Source organism: Bos indicus x Bos taurus, chromosome 22, assembly GCF_003369695.1.
Source record: "Bos indicus x Bos taurus breed Angus x Brahman F1 hybrid chromosome 22, Bos_hybrid_MaternalHap_v2.0, whole genome shotgun sequence".
Classification (NCBI taxonomy): Eukaryota; Metazoa; Chordata; class Mammalia; order Artiodactyla; family Bovidae; genus Bos; species Bos indicus x Bos taurus.
In genome coordinates, this window is record NC_040097.1 from 45,699,280 (window position 1) to 45,722,848 (window position 23,569).

The window sequence follows — 23,569 nt, forward strand, 5'->3', positions numbered from 1 at the left end:
ACGCCCAGGGCGTAGCACACAGTCAGCACTCGGTAAATATTTGTGGACTCAGATGAATGAATATGGGCCAGGTCACGTCAGTCATGTAGGCAGCAACAACAGTGAGGAGCTGGTCCCTGGAGAAGCTAAGAAAATTTCTGTGACCATACTACTACTCATAATAGAAGTAGCAGAGGATTATATGACACTCAGATGCCTGACACTACACCTTACATCACCCCTGGAAGGTGATACTTCGCCTCCACTCACAGAGGAGGAAACTGAGACAAGAGTCAGGTAACTGGCCCCGTGTCGTGCAGTTCATGATGGCGGAGCAGCGTCCTTGTCTTCTTCCTGGGGCAGGGGGATGGCAGGCTTGAGTCTCTCCTGCTTGGCGAAGGAGGCTGTGAGCAAGGAGAGTGAATTCAGCTCAGGGTGGAAGGCAGGGAGGACCAGGGCTCAGAATGATTGCACCTGCCCACGCAGGATGGGCAGAATGGGCTGTGACAACAGAGAGAGGTGATGGAATAGAAAAACACCAGGAGAGCCCCTTTTATCCCCAAGCTGTAGAACAGGAGGACGCAGTTACTCATGGTATGCTGGGACCTGTTCTCAGGGCTTCACACGTATTCCCTCTCTCAATCCTCCCAGCCTGATGGACCGTGAGCTTCCAGGTTTACACGGTGAGCTGTGGTTTGCATCCCTTTTGTCATCCAGGTGACTGATCTGAGCTAGAATAGCGACACACAGCTATTTGGAAGATCTCTACCATGGACCATCCTATTGCACACAAATGGCATGCCTATTATAAATCTCAGGTCCTTTTTCTTTTTTTCCAAAGTCTTAGAATGCAGTTTTGTTCATGTGAAGTTTCTTAGGGGCATTTTTATCACGTGTTTGTGTGTGTGTGTGTGTGTGTGTGTGTGTGTGTGTGTTAGTCGCTCAGTAGTGTCCTACTCTTTGCAACCTTATGGAGTGTAGCCCACCAGGTTCCTCTGTCCATCAGATTCTTCAGGCAAGAATACTAGAGTGGGTTGTCATTCCCTTCTTCAGGGGATCTTCCCAACCCAGGGATTGAACCTGTGTCTCCTGTATTGCAGGTGGATTCTTTACCACCTGGGCCACCAGGGAAGCAGCTTTATCACCTCACTTCAGTCAGTTCAGTCACTCAGTCGTGTCCAACTCTTTGAGATCCCATGGACCGCAGCACGCCAGGCCTCCCTGTCCATCACCAACTCCCAGAGTTGACTCAAACTCATGTCCATCTAACCGTCTCATCCTCTGTCATCTCATTCTCCTCTCACCTTCAATCTTTCCCAGCATCAGGGTCTTTTCAAATGAGTCAGCTCTTCGCATCAGATGGCCAAAGTATTGGAGTTTCAGCTTCAACATCAGTCCTTCCAATGAACATTTAGGAGTGATTTTCTTTAGGATGGACTGGTTGGATCTCCTTGTAGTCCAAGGAACTCTCAAGAGTCTTCTCCAACACCACAGTTCAAAAGCATCAATTCTTCGGTGCTCAGCTTTCTTTATAGTCCAACTCTCACATCCCTACATGACTACTGGAAAAACCATAGCCTTGACTAGACGGACCTTTGTTGGCAAAGTAATGTCTCTGCTTTTGAATATGCTGTTTACGTTGGTCATAACTTTCCTTCCAGGGAGTAAGCATCTTTTTATTTCATGGCTGCAATCACCATCTGCAGTGATTTTGGAGCCCCCCAAAATAAAGTCTGACACTGTTTCCACTGTTTCCCCATCTATTTCCCATGAAGTGATGGACCGGATGCCATGATCTTAGTTTTCTGAATGTTGAGCTTTAAGCCAACTTTTTCATTCTCCTCTTTCACTTTCATCAAGAGGCTTTTGAGTTCCTCTTCACTTTCTGCCATAAGGGTGGTGTCATCTGCATATCTGAGGTTATTGATATTTTTCCTGGCAATCTTGATTCCAGCTTGTGCTTCATCCAGCCCAGCGTTTCTCATGATGTACTCTGCATATAAGTTAAATAAACAGGGTGACAATATACAGCCTTGACGTACTCTTTTTCCTATTTGGAACCAGTCTGTTGTTCCATGTCCAGTTCTAACGGTTGCTCCCTGACCTGCATACACCTCTACTGAGGATAAACAGGAAAAACATCAGAAGTAACAAAGTCCTCCCAACATGGCCAGAGATTCTTGGATGGGGGACCACCAGGGGACATGTGGGGTCGCTGACCCCACATTGGGGAAGTGAAGCCACTTGCTCCCCAATTTGCTTAGATGATAGTGGTGAGGACCCAGCCTGAGCCTTGGCAAGCTCCTAGGGTGTGGCCCGCCTCATCAGCTGGGATGCCTGCCAACCATCCCCAGGGATGGCTGGGTGAAGGGTGTCCCAGGGGAGCCTTGCCCATTGCTGGTGGCTGACCCATGAAGTGGGAAGGTCATCTGAGCTGAGCCAGTCACGTGGACTCCCTCTGGGATATGACTCAGGAACCCAGGAGAGAATGACTGGCCCTCTGGGAGCAGAAGGATGGGCAGGGCCCCCAAGCTGCCATGGGGTGAGGCTCCCAATATTGGCCTGTTCTAGAATCATGATGTGACAATGACTGACCCTGCATCGGGGTCTTCAACCCTTCTTATTTCACAGGGAGGACCTGCCATACTTTGGCCCCAGGGTCCCTTCCCAGAGCATCTGGGCTAAAAGCCCCGCCTCCCTCCCTCCCCTGGTCTATCCCCCGTCCTGGCCAGAGCAGGTGGGAGGGGTCCACAAAGGCATGGGAGGATCTATTTGCAGTTTCCTTAAACACCCTCTCCTGGCTTCCCAGGGGCAATAGAGCCAGAGCGTTCTTCCTACCCGTTGTACTGCTCACTCTTATCTTACTCCTCTGGTTGCTGGAGTTGCTTTTCCTTCTGTTCTGGGCAGAGTTAGGAGAAACTCCCTGTCGATGGGGGTTTCTCTGCCCATCAGCATTGGCCAGCCTCCCCCCGCCACTCCCCAACCCCCAGGCCCTGAGGCTCCACCTAGATCTGACCTAGGAGTTCCCAGCCATGGAACGTCTTCAGAAGCCTGACTCCTGCCCAGCAAAAAGCGGACCTGCCCCCAAGTTCAGCCCATGGTCGTGAGCAGCGCTTCAACCCACACAGCCCCCACTGACCTCGCTCTCAAGCCAGGTCTTCCTGGTCTCCATCTGGGACAATGAGGTGGCAGTGAGGTCCTGCCAAGGCCTGACCAGTCCTCCAGGGAGCCCTGTGAGGTTTCTAGACCCTTTGGGGAGATATAAAGTCACACAGAAACAAAAAGTAAACTTGCTCAGGACCGCAAAAAAACTACCTGTCTACCTTCCTACTCCACCTGAAAGGGATGTGGGAGCTGGTCAAGGCAATCGCAGTGTCTTTCATTGGTCTAATCAAGGTCAAAGCTAGAATGCCAGCCAGCAGGGAGTACCGGGGCCCTGAGGGGATGGGGTGCGAGGGTCCCAGTTTTGGGTTGCAGAGAGGAGGACCCAAGATGGAGGCCTGGGGAGGATGGCCCCAACCCCATGTCCTGTCTGTATGTGTCATGGCCTTATCCCATCAGCCAGCATCTGCAGGTCCCCCTGGGTTTGAATAAATCTGACCCAGCTCTGCTTTGGGCTGCCTGCTCTCCCCCAGCCCAAGTCTCCTACCATCTGGGAAACTTCCCCACTGCTTGTGTTTCTCTCCTGAGCTCACCCATCTCTGAGCCGTAGAGAAAGGACAAAGGAAAGCAGCCGTTCCCGCGGCTGGCGAATGGGTCTGTCTTCTTGTTTTGCGAGCAGGTAGCACGTTGCGATGTTGTCTGCTGTCACTTCCAGCCGCCTCTCATGCGTTGCCTCAGTGGGCTGCAGAAAGAGGGATTTGAATTCCCTGTTTCTCACTTCTTTCTGTTTCTCTTCCTTAACTTTTCTGTCTCCCTCTTTGCTTCCTCTTCAATCCCTCTCCTCCTGGAATCCAAGCTCTGCTTCAGTTTCCCTGTGCCTCTGGGTCAAAGAGTTATGAGACTTTCGCCACGGGAAGGAACCCAGGCTGGGCAGGTGAAGGTCACTGCTACCCTGAGGACAGCTGTCACCCAGAGACTCTGGGCCTGGCAGACCGGGGTTAAATCTTCCTCAGTTTTGCGCACCTTATTTAATGGACCTCAGCTTCCTGGTCTGTAAAACGCACACTGATCATCATCTCCTAGGGTTGCTGTGGAGATTAAATGAGATCACATCCCTGAGGACTGGCCGGGCTCAGTGCTCAGTCACCCACATGTTGGCCCTGTGGGCCTGCCTCCCCTGTCGCCATGCCTGGGGCCTGTCCCCCCAGGAGGTGACTCAAAGGCCAGGGAGAACACAGGTGTTTCTGGCGGAATGTGTCCCTTCCGGCCCGGGTCCAAGCATCCCAACTCCATTTCTAATCTTGTTCTCACGTTTCAGTTTCCTTGTTGTAACTTCTTCGGCAACCTCCCTGCTAGGCCCACCAACTGCTGGTGAACAACAGCAAAAGTCCACCCACCCACATGGGGGGTTGGGGAGCATGACTAAGTGTGGCCCCAGCTTCAATCCCAAAGAACCTAAGCGGAGGTCAGGGATAGAAATTCAGGCCTGCAGGGCTTCTGGGAGGAGGTGTGGCCTGACTCAGATAACAGTGCTTGGAGCAGGCCCAGGTGCCTTCAAGTCCTGGCCGCTACACTCCATGACCTTGGGCAAAGGTGTTTGTCCTTTCCAAGTCCTTATCTGTAAACTCTGCTGACAACACCGTACTCTCCATCCTAGGGGGTAGGTTATGCTAGTGTCCTATTCCTCTCCCAGATAAGAAAACAGGAGGAAAGTTAAGTAACCTGCTCAAGGTCACCCAGCAAGGCAGAGCTGAAAGAGACTGTCCCAGAGACTGGCAAGCATTTTCGACTTGTTTTGCGTGGGAAGTTTCCCTAGGGAATTTTGGAGCGGGGAGGCGAGTCCTACACCACAAAGTGGACACAGCTCCAGAACGCTCCGTGACCCCCTGGCAGAGGGAGCCTGCAGGCAACACAGAACAGCCCGATGAGGCCGACTGTCCAAGGACTTGGCAGGCACTGCCGGATGTATGGCCATCAGCTTCTGCTCAGGCTGCCTCCCTCCTCTGCATTTGTTGGCCCAAAATTTATCAGGATACCCCTCTTCTCTGGAGCTCCTTCCAGCAAGTCCACTAAAAGCAGGGGCCAGGTGAGCAAGAACAGTATGGGTCTCAGAGATCAAGAGAGACTTCTAGTTACAATATACTTCTAGAAGCATACTGGCTTTGTTACCTGAAATTATCATTATTTTCATTTCAAAGGCTTAATTTAGGAAGACCCAGAGGTTCACTAAGGCTCCAACAGCTGAAAGAACATGTAATTTAAAGGTCAACTGAAAATGTATTCTACCCTGGCCATTAGGAGGGGGGTGGGGTGCATGGGGCCTTGACATTAAAATAGTTCCGTTTCTGTGCTGATGGCATTTGTAGATGTGACCAGGATTTCCCGCCGAGCCTGGACCTCACCATTTCCTCTCTGCCTCTGAGCTGGCCCCCTTCATTCCTCCTCTCTCCCTCCCTCCCCCAAACCTGCTCAGATCTGTGGCTAAAAGTGAAGGAATGTTCTGGAAAGTGGGGACAGTTAGGCTCCAGGCAGATAAGGGCTCCAATTCCAGCTCAACCGTTTCCGGGCGGTTCACCTCGCTGAGTGTCAGATGTCCATGTGGAAACTGTGAGTCCACGTGAAGACGGTTTTGCCCCGAGTCTAGCACCAGGTAAATGGGGTAGCTGACGGAACAAGGGGACAAGGCTTTCACCCGAAGCTCAGCATGAATCTGGGGCCCCGTGTGTCCTCAGTCCTTGTGGAGGGCCTCCCCCCGTCACCCCCCAGCTCTCTCCACGGCTTGGCCTCAGCCGAGGATCCCTCCTGCCCTTGGATCTGCCTCTGAGATGGACAGGCCCAACCTCTCCAGGGATGCTCTGTGACTCCCTGCTACCCAAGTAAAACGGACCCACACCAGCCTCTGCCCAGGGCTTAGCTGACTGATGAACTATCCTGGGCTGCTACCTGAATGGAGGGAGGGGACATCTGAGCAAGGCCCAGGGACACTGCTTCAGGGACACACAGGCTGCCCTCGCCCAGTATTTCCCAAGCGTCCGGACCAGGTGCTCACTTTTGCCAGAGCTGCCAGGAGATGTGCCCACCCCCTAAAGGGGGACGAAGGCGAACCATCTGGGCGGTTGTAAGCCTGCGGCGGAAGGAACATCTTCGTCTTTGAACTTGAGGTCACACCACTTATGTAGCTGCTGGGTCGATCTGTGTGTCCATTTCACCTGCCTCCCCAGAGGAAGTCGGGAGCCACGTGAAGGGAGGAAAGGGCATCCTCTAGACCTGGGTGCCCGGCTGAGCACAAGGAGATGCGCACCTGGGTCCAGAGACGGGGCTTAGACCTCACTCTGCTCATGACTCACGCACGACGCCGGCAGGTCATTACCCACTGTTGTGGTTGAAAGGCTGTGAGAGCACACGGCCCCTCCCTGCCCCGTAACTGTGACTCGGAGGATTAATGAGGGAACCGGTGCCAAGCTCAGTGAATGCAGTTTTGTTCCCCAGCTGGTTCCTCTGATGAGTCCACAGAGCTGATGGGAAATAGCAAAGGTCAAAGCTCTCTACGTGCAGATGAGGTCCTCCAGGGTGTGGTTCTGGGCTCCGTGTCTCTGTCACCCTCACCTGGGAGGTGAGGCCCTGAGGTCAGACTTAGAGAAGGGTGTGGGGGGACATTTTCCAGGCTCTGGTCACATGCCTGGGGTGTTTCACATGGCAAGTGAGCCAGAGGAATGGGTCTTGCTGGGCCTTTTGGAAACTTCCAGTGGCAGGAAGCACAGACTGAACAGCACCTGTTAAAGTTGGAGCAAGCAGGGTGGAAGCTGTCTCTCCATGGTGCTGGCTTGGGGGGCTGGTCCCCCCCGTCTGTCACTTGTGTGTTTCGGTTCTGTGATCTCTCCTGGTGGAAGGACACTGGTGGCTGAAGCCAGAGCCCTGGAAGGACAGGAGGGAGAGAGGCAGGTGGTACCTGGCTGCGGCAGAGGGGGTGCAGTGCTGTAGTTCCTCTCGCTCAGGATCCGGAGCGTCCTCGGTGAAAGGCCTACACGGGATTGAGTCAATTCCGCCACCAACCGAAGCAGGTGGCTTGCCATCCAGCTGTATGGGGATTGAGTCACCCGCCCCTGCCGTCACTGACCTTCAACACACCCTGAGAGGAATTCAGGGTAGAGATCAGGAATGAGGCGCTCTGGGCTCTGGGAAAACTGGCAGAACAAGCCTTCAGTTAGTTACAGATGTTTTCAGGAGAAAATTTTATGAACCCAAGTTCTCATGTCCTCCCATACTTGGAAAAGCACCAAGTTCGCTAACTAAGATGTCTGTTTCTCGTGAGGCGCAGTCGCCTTCTACTGAGATGTGTGTTTCATTGCTGGTATCCTTCTCCAAAATCACATATGTGCTGTCCCCGCTGCTCACTCCCCCAGAAGAATTTCTCAGAGCAACCTGAGAGGCTGTGTCCTGGGCTACAGTCCTCGTTAAGTCCCCGAATACAACTGACACTCACAGCTCTTACGTTGCGTGTTTTTATTTCTGTCCACAGTTCCCCCAAATAATGCAACCTGGGGTAGAGAAGATTCTTTCCAGCTTAATTTTCTCTGACAGGTAATAATCCACATGGGTTCAAAATAACATGGATACAATGGGGACTCTTGCTCCACCCCGTCCCGGTTCCCTGATTCCTCCCACTACATTCGCTGCTTTTAGTAGCTTCTCACGTACCTCTCCAGGATTCTGTAAATCCAAATGCGTATTTCCACTCTGCTTTCTCCCTTAAGCGTACAGAAGTGAATGTATGGTACTTCCTGGTGTCGGTCAGGGGCTCCATAGGAAGCAAGTGGCAAAGTCAAGCTGGAGAGCTGAGGAAGGGTTGGTGACAAAGATGAGAAAGCTGTAGTCTTCTGGGGGTGGGGGAGCAATAGGAGTGTGCCATTCGCCAGGGCTGGGGACCCCAGGGGACCCTGGGCCTGCGGGCGTCAAGCCCGAGACCGGAGATCTTTCTGTGCTATTCACTGAGGTGGCATCTGGCACAGCTCGGTCCCACCTCCTCACCCTCCCAGTCAGCACTGCTAACAAACTTTTCCACTGCCGGCTGCCCAGCACCCTGGAGGGTATTGCAAACACCCCATGTCACGTGGCGAGCTAGTGAGGTTGGCCAGCCGGCTGCGGTGGTCCTTCCCTTCAAAACCAAATGAGAATCTTCAGCTGTGAACCTCCCTGCCAGCAGTCCAGTGCTCCTAGGCGGTGGCCCCCAACCCTTCCCCAATTGTCAAGGAAGACAAGTTTTCCATGGACCGGGGAGGGGGTGGTGTGGGGATGATTCAAGTGTATTATATTTCCAGTGCAATTTATTTCTAATAAATAATCAAATGCAGCCACTGTTCTGAAAGGAGGTACCAGTCCGTCCACAGCCCAGAGGTTGGGGACCCCTGCTCCTGGGGATCCTTCCAAGGATTTCTGGGTACCTGTCACGTCGTCCTGGCCCTTGCCTGACCCCTCGGCTGGCACCCTCGCTCCTCACCTTCCCTCCTCACCTCGTACTTTCAGGCCATTGCTTGCACACTTCATTGTCCTCACCCAGCACTGCTGCCCGAGTAGGGACAAGGCATCCCCCACCCACAGTCTGTCCTTGGGGTGCGGGGACAGCAGAGGGGTATGACAGACAGTACAGATCAAGAATCCATTTAATAACCAACAAGGACCTACTGCATAGCACAGCGAACTCTGCTCAACACTCTGTAATGAGCTAGATGGGACAAGAATTTGAGAAAAAGAAATGTGTACATGTATAACTGAATCACGTTGCTGTACAGCCGAAATTAACACAAGGTTGTTAATCAACTATACTCCAATATAAAATATTCTTTTTAATTTTTAAAAAATACCCATTTAAAATTTATCGACCTCACTTTACTGCTGGCAAAACTTACTGCCAACCCTGCCCCAGGGGCTCGGGTCGTTCCTGCTTGGCCATCTGTCTCCCTGGTCTCCGGCTCCTGCCTGTTCCTGGGCCTCCCTCCCATCCTCTCTCCGTTCCCTCTGTCCCCTGAGACCCAGCTCCAGGCTACATTTGCCTGTCCTCATCCTAATGTGTTACTTTCCCTTCTCCTTTCTAACACGAAGCGGATTTTCCTTTCTATATGGAAAGGAAATCCAGAAAAGAGCTCCCGTTTGCTTCAAAGTCTCCTCCAGATCTGGGTCCTTGTTCTCTCAAACCAAAGGGCTGTTTTCTCTCTACTGACTCAGCGCCATCCAGTAGAAATAGAATATGAGCCCTAGATAAAATGTTACATTTTCTGGTAGCTACATTTAAAAAAAAAAATGAAAAGAAACAAGTGAGATTAATTTCAATATCCTCTATTTAACCCAACATATCCAAAATATTATCAGTTCAGTGTTTATTTAATATAAAGTTATGAATGAGCTATTTTAATCCAGGTAAATAAAAAGGCATTTTAAACATTATTTATTTATAAGTTTTTGGCTGTGCTGGGGCTTGGCTGCTGTGCGGACTTTTCTCTAGCTGTGGCGCGCAGTGGCTTCTCTCCAGTTGTGTGCGTGGCTGCTCACTGCGGCGGCCTCTCTCGTTACAGAGCACGGCCTCAGCAGTTGTGCACACAGGCTTAGTTGCTCCACGGCATGTGGGGTTCTCCTGGACCAGGGATTGAACACGCATCTCCTGCACTGGCAGGGGGACTCCTCACCAGTGAGCCACCAGGGAACCCCAGCAAGACATTTTTAACCCTGCGTGTGTTTGATACTTACAGTGCTTGTCAATGCAGACTAACCTCTTTGCACACACTCAGTAACGCACGTGTGGCTGATGGTGACCACGCTGGGGAGACTAGTCCTCAAACACAGAAAGACCTATGATAACCTTTTAAAAAAAACAACCATATTTCAAATAACCAGAAAAGTCAGGGGCTTCGCTGGTGGCTCGGTGGTAAAGGATCCGCCTGCCATTGCAGGAGACACAGGTTCAATCCTTGATCTGGGAAGATTCCACATGCTGTGGAGCAACTAAACCCGTGTGCCATAAGTACTGAGCCTGTGCTCTAGAGCCTGGGAACTGCAACTACTGAACCCATGTGCCACAACCACTGAAGCCAGAGCGCCCTAGAGCCCGTGCCCCATAACAGAGAAGCCACCATGACGTCCACTGCAGTGAAGAGCAGCCCCTGCCGTCTGCAACTGGAGAAAAGACCACGTGGCAAGGAAGACCCAGCACAGTCATAAATAAATAAATGCAATTATTTTTAAAATTTCATTATTAAAAGAAAAAGAAAAGCCAGAGTCTGAGAGAGGCACAAAAATAGAACAGACTCCAAGAAAAGAGAATACCCCAAACAGACGAAAACTCTAAGGAATTAAAATGAATAACCCAGAGAGAAGAAAATATCACACCCACTTAAAAATAAAACCTCTAGATGAAACTTTGGGCAAAGCAGAAATACAGATACAGCCATAGAGAACAAATATATGGATACCAAAGGGGGAAAGGGTGGGGGTGGGATGAATTGGGAGATTGGTATTGACATTTATACATTATTGATGCTATGTATAAAGTAGATAACCGAGGAGAACCTACTGAGAATAGCACAGGGAACTCTACTCAATCCTCTGTGATGACCTATATGGGAAGGAAATCCAGAAAAGAGGGGATATATGCATACATATGGGCTTCCCTGGTGGCTCAGCTGGTAAAGAATCCACCTGCAATGCAGGAGACCTGGGTTTGATCCCTGGGTCAGGAAGATCCCCTGGAGGAGGACATGGCAACCCACTCCAGTATACTTGCCTGGAGAATCCCCATGGACAGAGAAGCCTGGCGGGCTACAGTCCACGGGATCGCAAAGAGCCGAACACGACTGAGGGACTAAGCACACAGGCATGTGTGTAGCTGATTCACTTCATTGTACAGCAGAAACTAACATAACATTGTAAAGCAACTACATTCCAATAAAAAAAACCTCTCTGAAAAAGATCCAATAAGAGTTCTTGAGAATTAAAACAATGACTGACAAAGTTTTAAAAACTCAAAAAATATGCTAAATAGATAACTAAGAACTAAACTAGTAAGCTAGAAGACCGAGCTAAAGGATTCTGCACAAACGTGTTAAAGAAAAAGAAACAGATGCCATTGCTTATTGCCCTGGCTGCTTTCTCCAGGAGGACCTCCACGCCTCTATGCAGCAATCTCAGGCTCTGGCTTTTCTGAAAAATCTGGAAATTCTTACATAGCTGTTAATAAAGTAGATGGGCTTCTGGGCTGAATGCTGTCGGTGGCTGGAGGAGCACGTGCTTAGCCCTGTGAGAATCCCATTCCTCTGGCAGAGAAGCAGTGGCTGATACAGGGGCCGGCCTCGGGTGACTGTGTGCAGGGAGCAGAAAGCGGACAGTGGAAAGGAACCACTCGCCGCTCTCCAGTCCACCTCTAGCTCATGCTTTCATGGTCATATTGCCTCTGTTCTAGAATTCTGCTGGGAGCATTCACTCTGCAAACAATTATTCATTTAACCATTACAGCTTTGTTTTCATTTCTTCACCAATCTGTTCTTATATTTCTCTTATGTTCCCTGGAAATTCCTTAATCTTCTGGACATTGATTCCCCCTCCTCCTGACTGCCCACAACCTCAAGCAATCTTTATTTCTGAATCTCTTCCGCCATTTCAGTGGGATTTAGGGAAGAAGTGGGGTACACACCAGTGTGTGCTTAGCCACATTGAATCTTAAGACACTTATTTTGCACTCAGAATTATTTCATGAGAATGGTTGTCAGAAGTGGGTTAGCTGGATCAAAGAGTAGGAACATTTTTTGAGGTTGTTGATATGTAGTTAAAACTGCTTGCTAGACTGAGAAGTAAAACAGAGAGAAAGGCACCACCTTTAGCAGAGAGAGAGCTAGGTTACAATCACAGTTCTTTCACTTGCCAGATATGTAACCTGAGTGAGACATGGAACTTCTCTGAACCTCAGTTTCCTCATCTGTAAAATGGGCATGATCATGGTACTGGCATTTAAGAATACTGTGAGGATGAATTACAAAAAACATCTTCACCAGAGTCCAGCCTATAAAAGGTGCTTGATAAATGCTGTTAGTCACAATTGTTTCAAATAAGTAGTCTGTTAAAAAAAAACAAAAACAAATAAGTAGTCTGTCAGCATCAAAGAACTGTGGGTTCAACTGGATGCTTGAAAACGCATTTCCTTGTTGGTCACTGGCATTTCACGCTCTCAGATAAATCACCTCCCAGCTTGGTACCTCCATCTCCAAAGAGAGAAGCCTCCTTCCTACCTGGCTCCCTGTGAAGGGGTCTGTGAAGATTCACTGCTGTTTATAAAGCCCCTATAGACGCTCCAGTGAAAATCCCAGTGCATCTGTGGGGTTGCTTTCATTGTCAGGATGGGTCCCAAGTCCTTGCCTCTAGCTCCAGACTGAAATCTCTATGAGACAATTCCTCCTCTGAGCGTGGTCAAGTGTAAGCTCCTGCAAAAGAAAATATCTGGTCCTTATTCTGGGCCAACTTCCAGAAATGTAATTTCTTCCTCAGCTGGGACGCTGGGTCCTATGACTCCTTTTCTATTTGACAACTTATTAATCAGAAATCCCCAGCAAACTTGCTCCAGGGAGGCAGGCTGAGCCCCGACCTTGGCCACACGCCAGCCCAGGTCAGGATTCCAGGAACCAAGTGTTTGCGCCCAGTCCAGATGGAGGGCTGGAGGCGGCTCTTGCGAGAAACCTCTGGAGTCACTGGCCCAGGGGTGCAATGGCCCGGGTCGGGGTTGTGGGGTGTCAGGAAGAAACCAGTTCAGTGGCAAAGAAAGAAGTGTGAACCTGTAGAACCAGGGCAGCCCCAGGGCAGAGGTCAGCCAGGGTCAGCACCCTGAGAGGTCATGGAGGCAGGAGTCTGGCAGATTGGAATTGAGGCCAATGGAGGGGCAGGGCAGGGGAGAGTTCATGTGAAGAAATAATAGGAAAGTTGTAGGGAAACCATGAAGCCTGCTGGGCTTTTTTTTTTTTTTTTTTTTTGACTCAGTAAGCAGCAAACTAACAAGGCACAGGGTATGACTGTCCCAGACTTGACTGGGAGCTGATCTCTACACTAAGAGTCATCACTGTAAGAATCTCTTCCTTTCTCCCTCTTTCCTGGCCCCACGCACAGAAGGGCTGGTGGCCACCAAGCTGGAAAGGGCCTGGGTGGAGGCAGGTAGAGCCAGCAGGAAGGTCAAATAAATAGAGGGCAAGAAGGACCTAGGGTATGGGAGAGTCCCTCAAGGAGAAGGGTTCACTCACCAAAGGGGCCCTTCCTGCCCCATCCCCTGCTCCCACACAACTGGCCCTTCCCTCTGCTCCCCAAAGGGCGGTGTGCAGCCAACACAGGCTGCCCTGCCTCAGTACTAGGATGCCAGTGATGATGGCTACATGTGGCCCTTGACTTCCTGCTGGTGAGACAGCAAAGCAGGGAAGGCACAGAAGGGCTGGAGTACCGTGTTCAAGGTCAGACAGCAAGGTCAGGGGCAGCAGTGGGCTGGGGAGTGAAAAGCAAAACCAAGCGGCTTCCAGAACTTCTGCAGAGTGTAGGTTAGATGCCCCGAGAGGCTCCAGAAGGACTAAACAGGGAGGTTCCCAGAAGGCTCCCAGGGCACCCAGCACTGCGGCCAGGGCAGCAAGTCCTCTTTAGTCCCTGCTGGACTGGAGAGCAGGAAAGATTATGAGTGAGTATGAAGTCGGGAGCAGCCCTTGGGAAATGAATTTGGGCTCCACCTCCCCAGTAAATCTCAAATTCTCCTCATATCTGGGGAGACTGTTGCTCAGTCGTTCAGTCATGTCCAACTCTCTGCAGCCCCATGGACTACAGCCCGCTGGGCTCCTCTGTCCATGGGATTTCCCAGGCAAGAATACTGGAGTGGGTTGCTTTGCCCTCCTCCAGGGGATCTTCCCCACCCAGGGACCAAACCCACGTTTCTTATGTCTCCTGCATGGGCACACAGATTCTTTCCCACACGCGGTACCTGAGAAGTCTGGGTTGGAGAGATTAAGAGGGAAAAAAGGATGAGGTATTTTATTCTTAAATGCTGCCTGGACTGCCTTCTAGGTTAGAGCATCTCTCCCAGGTCCCTGCCGATGATGCAGGGCGCGCCCCTCTTTCTCACTGACCTGCTGTCACGTCCAGGGTTTCCGGGGCTCCTCATGCAGACTGTCCACCCTCCTGGGGGCTCACTCTTCTTAGATCTGAATCCTCACCGCAGGTACTTCTTTTGGAGAAATAGCTTGATCTCTTTCTGATTACAAGTGAAATATCTGCTAAATGCAAAAATAAATAAATGAGGAAGAGCATGAACAAAAAAGTCTTTCAAATGATACATCTAGAGAATGAAGAGCTGTTTAGCCATTAAAAAAAGATTGGGGATTTTTGTTACATCTCAGTATGGACAAGATTCATAGTTACATGAGAAAATTAAGGTGCTGGACACAATGAGAGCACCCTCCATGCATGTCAAATTCTCCCAAGGGATGCTCAGCCAACACGAGTTGCTCTCTAGGAGGGGAACTGGGTGGCTTGGAGGAGATTTTTCACTAGTCCTTAAGAGCTTTTGATTTTTATGTCATGTGATTGTATCACTTTTTCAAAGATTAAATGCAAATTTGAGAAAGAATAGCTTATTATGCAGTACTCAGTGAAAATTACTCTCTCAAAATATATCTTTCCAAATTTTATTTTCTGTACACACACACACACACACACACATACTTCATTTATTTCTATAATACTGAGATTATGCTTGTTCTTTGGAAGAAAAGCTATGACCAATCTAGACAGCATATTAAAAAGCAGAGACATTATTTTGCCAACAAAGGTTCATCTAGTCACAGCTATGGTTTTTCCAGTAATCACATATGGATGTGAGAGTTGGACCATAAAGAAAGCAGAGTGCCAAAGAACTGATGCTTTTGAACTGTGGTGTTGGAGAAGACTCTTAAAGAGTCCCTTGGATTGCAAGGAGATCAAACCAGTCAATCTTGAAATCAGTCCTGAATATTCATTGGAAGGACTGATGCTGAAGCTGAAGCTCCAGTACTTTGGCCACCTGATGCGAACAGCTGACTTATTGGAAAAGACCCTGATGCTGGGAAAGATTGAAGGCGGGAGGAAAAGGGGATGACAGAGGACGAGATGGTTGGATGGCATCACCGACTCAATGGACATGAGTTTGAGCAAGCTCCAGGAGTTGGTGATGGACAGGGAGGCCTGGCATGCTGTATGCAGTCCATGGGGTCACAGAGTCGGACACAACTGAGTAACTGAACTGAACTGATAATGAATTATAATCTGCTTTACCCCTCACTTACTATAGTGTGGATAACCTTCTGTACTGGAGTATATAAAGCACACTGTTAATTTAAGTAGCTGTAGAGTTATTCTTTATATACTTTTACCATGTTTTTAACTAGTTCCCTGTAATTTTTAACAGTTTTATTGACTTTCACATACTCTAAAATTCGTCCACTTTAACTGTATCATTCAGTGGGTTTTAGTATATAGCCACAGAATTGGGCAAGCATCACTACAATCTAATATCAGAACATTTTCATAACCCCCAAAAGAAAGCCCATGTCCATCCTTCCTCTTCTCTGAACTCTAGGCAACCACTCATCTACTAGCTCCCTACATGGATTTGCCTGTTCTAGACATTTCTCATAAATGGGACCATATCAATGCAACAGATGGCCTTTTGTGTCTGGCTTCTTTTACTTACTAAACTGTTTTTCAAGTCACATCCATGTTGCAATATCAATCAGTATTTTAGTTTTTTGTTGATGAATAATACTCCATTGTATGGATATTTCACATTTTGTTTGTCCATTCATCAGTTGATGGATATTTGTTTTTTTCCCCCCTCTTTTCAGGTCTTACGAGTAATACGGCTATGAGCACTCATGTGCAAGTTTTCATGTGAAATCGTTTTCAGTTCTCCTAGAAGGGGAATGACTGGCCAAAAAAGACAGCACATTTCACTTTCTGAAGAACTGCCAAGCTGCTGTCCAAAGGGAACCTTCCACTTTGCATTCTCACCTGCAAGATATGTGCATTTCAATTTCTCCATGTCTTCACCAACTCTTGCTATTTTCTGTGGCTTTGGTTATAGCCATTCCTAGTGGATGTGAAGTGCTATGCTATTATGACTGATATTTCTCTAATGACTCATGACCACTAAGATGCTGAGCATCTTTTCATGTGCTTGATGGTCATTTGTATATCTTCTCTGGAGAAACGTCTACTCAGATCCTTTACTCAGTTTAAAATTAGATTGTCCTCTGATGACTGTGTTGTAAGAGTTCTTATATATTCGGGATTGTTGTTGTTGTTCATCATCAAATCATGTCCGACTCTTCATGACCCCATGGACTGCAGCACACCAGACTTCCCTGTCCCTCACTCTCTCCTGGAGTTTGCCCAAGTTCGTGCCCATTGAATCAGTGATGCCATCCAATCATCTCATCCTCTGTCGAGCTCTTCTCCTCCTGCCCTCAATTTTTCCCAGCATCAGGGTCTTTTTCAATGAGTTGGCTCTTTGCATCACGTGGCCAAAGTACTGGAGCTTCAGCTTCAGCACCAGTCCTTCTAACGAGTATTCAGGGTTGATTTCCTTTAAGATTGACAAGTTTGAGCTCCTTGCTTTCCAAGAGACTCAAAAGTCTTATCCAACAACAAAATTCAAAAGCATCAATTTTTCAGCACTCAGCCTTCTTTATGGTCCAACTCTCATATCATACATGACTACTAGAAAGACCATATCTTTGATTATATTCAGGATACAAGTCCCTTATCAGATATATGATCAGAAACTATTTTTTCCCATTCTGTGGATTGTCTTCCATTTTAGTAGTATCACTTGAAGCAAAAAAAAAAGTTTTTATATTAACAAAGTCTAAGTGATCTACCTTCACTTTTATGAACTATGCTTTTTGAGTCATGTCTAAGAAACCATGTCTAAAAACTCATGTCTAAAATGCTTGGTTAAGAGATTGGTATAATTTACCAGTGAATCCATATGGGCCTGAATTTTTCTTCGAGGGAAGTTTTAAAATCACTAATTCAATCCCTCTACTTGTAAGTCTGTTCATAATGTCCATTTCTTCCTGAGTATGTCTTTATGGTTTGTGTCTAAGAATTTACTCACTTCATCTTTGCCATCTAACTTGATGGCATATGATTATTCACATCAGTCCCTTAAAAACCCTTCTGTTTTTGTAAAGTCGATAGTGAAGTCACACTTTGATTCCTGACTTGCTCTTCCTTTGTTCCTATTATAGTCCCTGGCCATTCCTCTCTCCCTACCCCTACTGTAGGCCTCGACTGTTCAGAAGGTCCATCGATTGCCTTATAAACCAGTATAGCTAAGTGCCAGTGGAAAACTATCTTAGACCAGCTCAGAAATGCAAAACCAAAACGTCTTGGTGCAACCAAGATGCTGCACCTTCAGCTGGCTCTGCCCCTGGAGGAAGAGAGGACGCCCCGCTGCAACCATCTCGCCTGTTGCAGAATCTGCCTGGTCAACAGGATGATGAGGGGAGAGCCTGTTGGCCTGAAGTCCTGTCCCAGACATTTCTGACTAGGCTACCAGAGAGCGCTCTGAGCCTGGGGCAACTCGCCTTCCCCAGGCAAGCGTTCCCTGGTTTGGTCTTGAGAGTCAAGCTGCCTGGGCTGAAATCCCATCTTCATCTCCTTCTTCTCCTTCCATGTAACCTTGGGCAAACTACTCAGTCTCTCTGTTCCTGGTTTCCTCATTTGTTGAACAGAGATAATACTAGTACATAGCTCAGGCAGCTGCTGGAGTGGCTGTAGATGAGATGAAACATATAACACACAGCCAGCCCTTCCAACTGTCCCTGGAAGAGAGTAAGCCCTCAAACAATGTCTGCACTAAGAACAAGTCTGGGGCTTCCCTGATGGTACAGTGGTTGAGAATCCACCTGCCGATGCAGGAGACACAGGCTTGATCCCTGTTCTGAGACGATCCCACATGCCACAGAGCAACTGAGCCCATGAGCAGCAACTACTAAAGCCCATGTGCCTGGAGCCCATGCTTCACAAGAGAAGTCACCTCAGTGAGAAGCTCGTGCACTGCAACCAGCAGGTAGCCCCCGTTTATCACAAGTGGAGGAAGCCCACGTGCAGCAATGAAGACCCAGCACACTCATAAATAAATACACCTTAAAAAAACAAGTCCGCCCCTTTTGAGTTCAGCCAGGGCTCCCAAGCCTGCCCTCTGCAGCTGTCATCTCTCCCAGCAGCAGGACTCTGCTGGGCTGCCATCCATGCCTCGCTCTGTGCCAGGCTGCCCACCACCCAGGGCAGAACGAGGAGATGGGCCAGTAGAATCTGAAAGTGCTGCCCCTGAACTGTGTTGAGGGAGAGACCTGACTGGAGTAAGGAAGATCTGGCTCCGAGGCCTCACTCTGCCACCTGCTCTACATGACACCTCCATGAAAATGAGTTTCTCAACCTCTGAATGTCGATCTGTTCATCTTTTAAATGGAAATAACAGTACCTTCCCCTGTGTCAGGGGAAGATTCAGCTGCCAATCCCTGAGACCTGATAAACAGACTGGCACATGTACTGAGGATTCATTTCAGATCATAAAAAGTTGTCCTCCTGCTGGTACCTTTTCTCCTCTATTGCAAAAGCTTTCTCTCCACCACATCAGCCTGTTTCAAATAAAGGGCACACCACAGTGTCATTAAATCTGGTCCTGATCATTGGTGGGAATGTAGACTGATACAACCACTATGGAGAAGAATATGGAGCTTCCTTTAAAAACTAGGACTAAAACTATCATGTGACCCAGAAATCCCACTACTGGGCATATACCCTGAGAAAAGTGTAATTGAAAAAGACACGTACCCCAGTGTTCACTGCAGCACTATTTACAATACCCAGGACATGAGAGAAACCTAGCTGTCCATCAGGAGATGAATGGATAAGGAAGCTGTGGTACATATACACGATGGAATATTACTCAGCTATAAAAAGGAATGCATTTGAGTCAGTTTTAATCAGGTGGATGAACCTAGAGCCTATCATACAGAGTGAAGTAAGTCAGAAGAGAAAGAGTATATTAATGCATATATATGGAATCTACAAAGATAGTACCGACGGGCCTATGTGTACAGCAGCAAAGGAGACACAGACATAAAGAACGGACTTTTGGACTCAGTGGGAGGAGAGGGTGGGATGATTTGAGAGAACAGCATTGAAACATATACATTACCATATGTAAAATACATAGCCAGTGGGAGTTTGATGTATGATGCAGGGCACTCAAAGCCGGTGCTGTGTGACAACCTAGAGGGATGGGTGGGGAGAGAGGTGGAAAGGGGGTTCCCGAGGGAAGGGACACACGTATGCCTATGGCCGACTCATACCAATGTATGCTAAAAGCTATCACAGTATTGTAAAGTAATCATCCTCTAATCAAGATATATATTTTTAAAAAGACGCACACACACAAAAAAACAAACCTGATACTGTTTGAAGCCAAACAAGCAGAGGTGACTTGGATGTGATGTGACCAAGGTTCAGACTGCATCTTGTTTCACCCAGAGTGCCTCCTCTTTGGCTGACATTTGTGATCTTCATTCCCCTCGCATCCCTGGAGCTCAAGCTGCGAGCTACAATCAGAACAAGTCTAAGGTTTCCAGTAAACTCAGTCTGTGATTCTCCCACTTACGATGCCATTAGGGGCCGAGAGACCGAGCATGCTGTGAGGTGGTGCTGATGCCCCTCTTTCCCATCAATGGCCCTGGGACCAGGGAAGTGGAACAGGGGGGCAAGAGGACCAGTGCTCAAAGGAGAGCCACCTATGGCCCCATAGACAGGGCCCCACAAGGACCACCACTTTGCTCCACAAAAAAACAGGCGTCTTCCTCAGTGTAGCCGTCTCCAGGAGGCAAAGCGGAATCTGGAGAGGGCCAGGGGCTGTGGCCCCACCACTCCTCTAAGCTGGGGCTGAACGGACTTGGCAGGAGATGCAGTGGGCATGGCTGGCAGCCCCAAGGGGCAAAGGGGCATTCTGTGCCATTTTCACGGAGTCACATTTCCAACTTGATTGAAAGTGAAATCTTTAATAATGTATAGATTTTCAGTGACTGAAGCCTGGCTCTTGCCAAATCCTAGCATAAAGCATGTTTTTACAGCTGGGATGATAAATCCCTGAAAGACGGCACTTACCATGGAAACGCTGACACAGCCTTTCATTCCCTTCACAGTGATTAAAATCCTCATTTCAATTTGTTTTTCTTTATTTTGAGCTGGCGTCATTTGCAAGCTCCAGGAATACACCTCTCTGTGGTAGAAAACGAAATGCTGCCCTCTGTCAGAAACGAGATGGAACTGTTCTTCGCTCACTATAGTGCAGCAAGTCTTGGCTTGGAGAATTAATGGAAATTCAGAGGAGCAGGACTTCGCACTAGTCATCTTAACCAGCAAAGAAATTTCTGCAGGACTTAACGTTGTTTCCTAGGTAGAGTGAGGCAGGGGAGGGAAGGCAGCTAATACAGCGTTTGTTATCAAACCAGAGGCCACTGTGAGCAACTGGAGAGTCAGCCCACTGGGGGCTTCTGGGAGCCAACGTAGACTGGGCACCTCAGTCATCCCCCTGGAGATGCAGGCGAGCTCCTCATGGGCTGCGGGCTGCTGTCCATCAATTCTTAAGTACTTCTGGCCTCTGCAGGGAGAGATGCAGTTCCTGGCAGCTGGAGGGCAGCCGCAGCTATGGTGAGGCCCCAGTGGATACGGGCAGCCTCCGATCTGACTGCTGCGCCCGCTCCCCTCTGCTCCTTTGATTGTCCTTTGGACTGCCCCATTTGCAGGGATATTTTATGCCCTTGGAATTCAAGGGCATTTGTCTTTTGCTTATTCACAGCCTACAGTCTTTGCTGAACGGCTCAGTGATCCTACCAACCAGATGCCTCCGAATGTCTTTCTCCTTTCCAGATCTCTTGACTGATAATAAAATCCATAATGGAGCTGGCCACCCTTCTTAACCAGCCGGTGAGATTGCAGCAGAGCACCTGGTCTGAGAGCTGTCACAGCCGCAAATTTCCTCACAGTCAGCTCTGCAGATCTTGCGAGAACGTGGCCTAGAGGGAATGGGGCGTCTCCCCATGCTGCAGGCAGCCAGTGCTTTGGAAACGCGTTTTCCAGAATGCGTCCCACAGACAGTCAGTGGGCAGGGATACTCCTCACGAGAGGGGTTCAGAGATCCAACACTGTTGGTTACACTGCTGGGAACAGCCCTCTCTTCAGGATCAAACTACCCACCAGCGTCTTAAAGACTCTGAGAAGTATTACAGGCAAGAAATCCAATTAGCTTTGTTTAACTCGACGTTTTCCAAGTTACTTCATCACTAGACCTCTTCTTGGTGGAATGTCTATTGCCATTCTCTGGCACTTTAGGTTGTGCTACACATAAAATGCCTTTATGTGTCTTTTTTTCCTTTATCTTACTGAATTTTTTCAATGTTTTTGTTATACAAGCAGTACATGTTCATTGTTTAAAAAAAAAACAAACTTGAAATATGCAAATGAGCAAAAAGGAGAGGGGAGGCACTGAGGCATAATCACTGTGGACTTCAGGGTTCTCCTCCAGTGATGTTCCTTTGTGGAAAAGGGGTTTTGTTGTAGCAAGAGTCAGTCTGCATTTCCTGGACTACATTCAGTTCCATGACTCCTGATTCTAAGTAGCAGGTTTCATTTTTTTTAAAAAAAGGCACATATTTCAGCCAAAACAACGGCCACAGAATCGTTCTGAACGAGTTCCAAAACCTCCGGTGGAGGAAAATTCCTTTACCATATGTTGCACCTTTCATAGGGAATGGCAGGCTAAGAAAATCAACAAATTGGGAGGAAAAAGGAAAAAATGCTATACAGTGATTTCTCAGCTATGTAAAAATATTTATGATAATAAAGACCTTCATAAAATACACCCCAGAATTAGAAAGTTTATTTCTGGAATACGGACTCCAAGGTGACTTTTACTTTCTTTGCTGTTGTAAAAGCATAAGTTAAAGTATTTTTTAAAATACCCTCCCAGGCTTGCCTGGTGGCCAGTGGTAAAGAATCTGCCTGTCAATGCAGGAGACACAGGTTCGATCCCTGGTCCAGGAAGATCCCACATGCCGCAGAGCAACTGAGTCCCTGTGCCACAACTATTGAGCCTGTGCTCTAGAGCCCGGGAACCACAACTACAGAGCCCCTGTGCTCTAGAGCCCGTGCTCCGCAACAAGAGAAGCCACGGAAGTGAGAAGCCCGCACACTTCAAAGAAGAGGAGCCCCGGCTCACTGCAAGTAGAGAAAAATCTACACAGCAAAGAAGACCCAGCAAAGCCAAAAATAAATAAATACATAAATATTTTTTTTAAAAAGTATACTCCTTGCACACACAAGCCACTTTCAGTGAGGATTAAAGCAGAGTGGAGATGCTAAGTCTGGCACCTAGGAGGGGCAATTTCTTGGGGTGGGGGCCCCGCGTGTCTCTCTCACCTGAGAAGTGGTAGGCTTGCTCCAGGTGGCATCAGGTCCTTTTCCTTCAGATGCAATGAGTCATGTTTTGGGTTTATGAGTGATGCAGGATGAAGCAGAGACCTAGCTGGTTGCACTGACCTGCAGAGCAGCCCTGGGAGAGAAGTGCCTTTATTACCCCTTTTCACAAATGCTCCCTGAACATGTGAGCTCATTTCTACCCTAGAGCTTTGCGCTAGCTGTTCCCTCAGCCTGGGATACTCATCCTTCAGATCTGAGCTCAGAGAGGGTCTGTGAGGAACCCAAGAGCACACAGCACAGGGCTTGAGCCAATGTCTGCCTGACTGCCAATCTCACAAGCCTAAGCTGAGCTCCCAACACATTTTCAGATGGTTACGGTTGGGAAGAAAAAAATCCCTGCTCTAAGTTTGACACAGAAGGCCAGGTGCTATCTGTCGCCATGGGGAGACACCTAGTGTCTAACTCCAGATCTCCTTTTTATTTCTTTTTCTTTTTTTATTTCTAGGCAGCGCCCTGCAACATGCATGATCTTAGTTCCTGGACCAGGGATCAAACCCTTACTCCCTGCAATGAAAGTGCAGTCTTAACCACTGGACCACCAGGGAAGTTTCAGATCTCCTTTTTAAAAGAATGGTTTGTCTGGAAGGCTGAGGACAATTCTGACTCTTATCTTTCAGTGGCTGGAAGGCTGTTCTGGGGGTACAAGCTCCGAGTGCACACTCAGAAGCCACAGCCCGCCCCCCCAGCTTACTGCCTGCCTCCTTTGCCCTCTCAAAGCAAGGGCCAGCCAGTCCTCTAGGCTCTGCAGCCGCACTGCACAGGCTGCTGGCCCAGAGGGAGTGTGCCAGGCGCCATCCCCCAGCAACAGCCATCCACCACCCAATGCTCACTGAGTGCCAACCAGGTGCCATGCTGGGTCCACAGCTGAGCCTGAAGCATAGCATTCTTCTGTCCCAGGAGACGG

The 23,569-nt window shown here is 48.6% G+C and overlaps 1 long non-coding RNA gene across 2 annotated transcripts; it reads right to left on the reverse strand.

Moving 5' to 3' along the window:
- Positions 1 to 2,024: 2,024 nt before the first annotated feature.
- On the reverse strand, positions 2,025 to 21,585 carry LOC113880779. Of its 2 annotated transcripts, none has more exons than XR_003507827.1 (5): positions 20,293 to 21,585; positions 19,584 to 19,733; positions 14,217 to 14,360; positions 12,354 to 12,545; positions 2,025 to 7,916 (listed from the first exon to the last, which is right to left on the reverse strand). It is a non-coding gene; the product is annotated as an uncharacterized LOC113880779 (long non-coding RNA). The 2 variants fall into 2 exon arrangements; XR_003507826.1 differs by having other exon boundaries at positions 14,217 to 14,363.
- Positions 21,586 to 23,569: the final 1,984 nt, after the last annotated feature.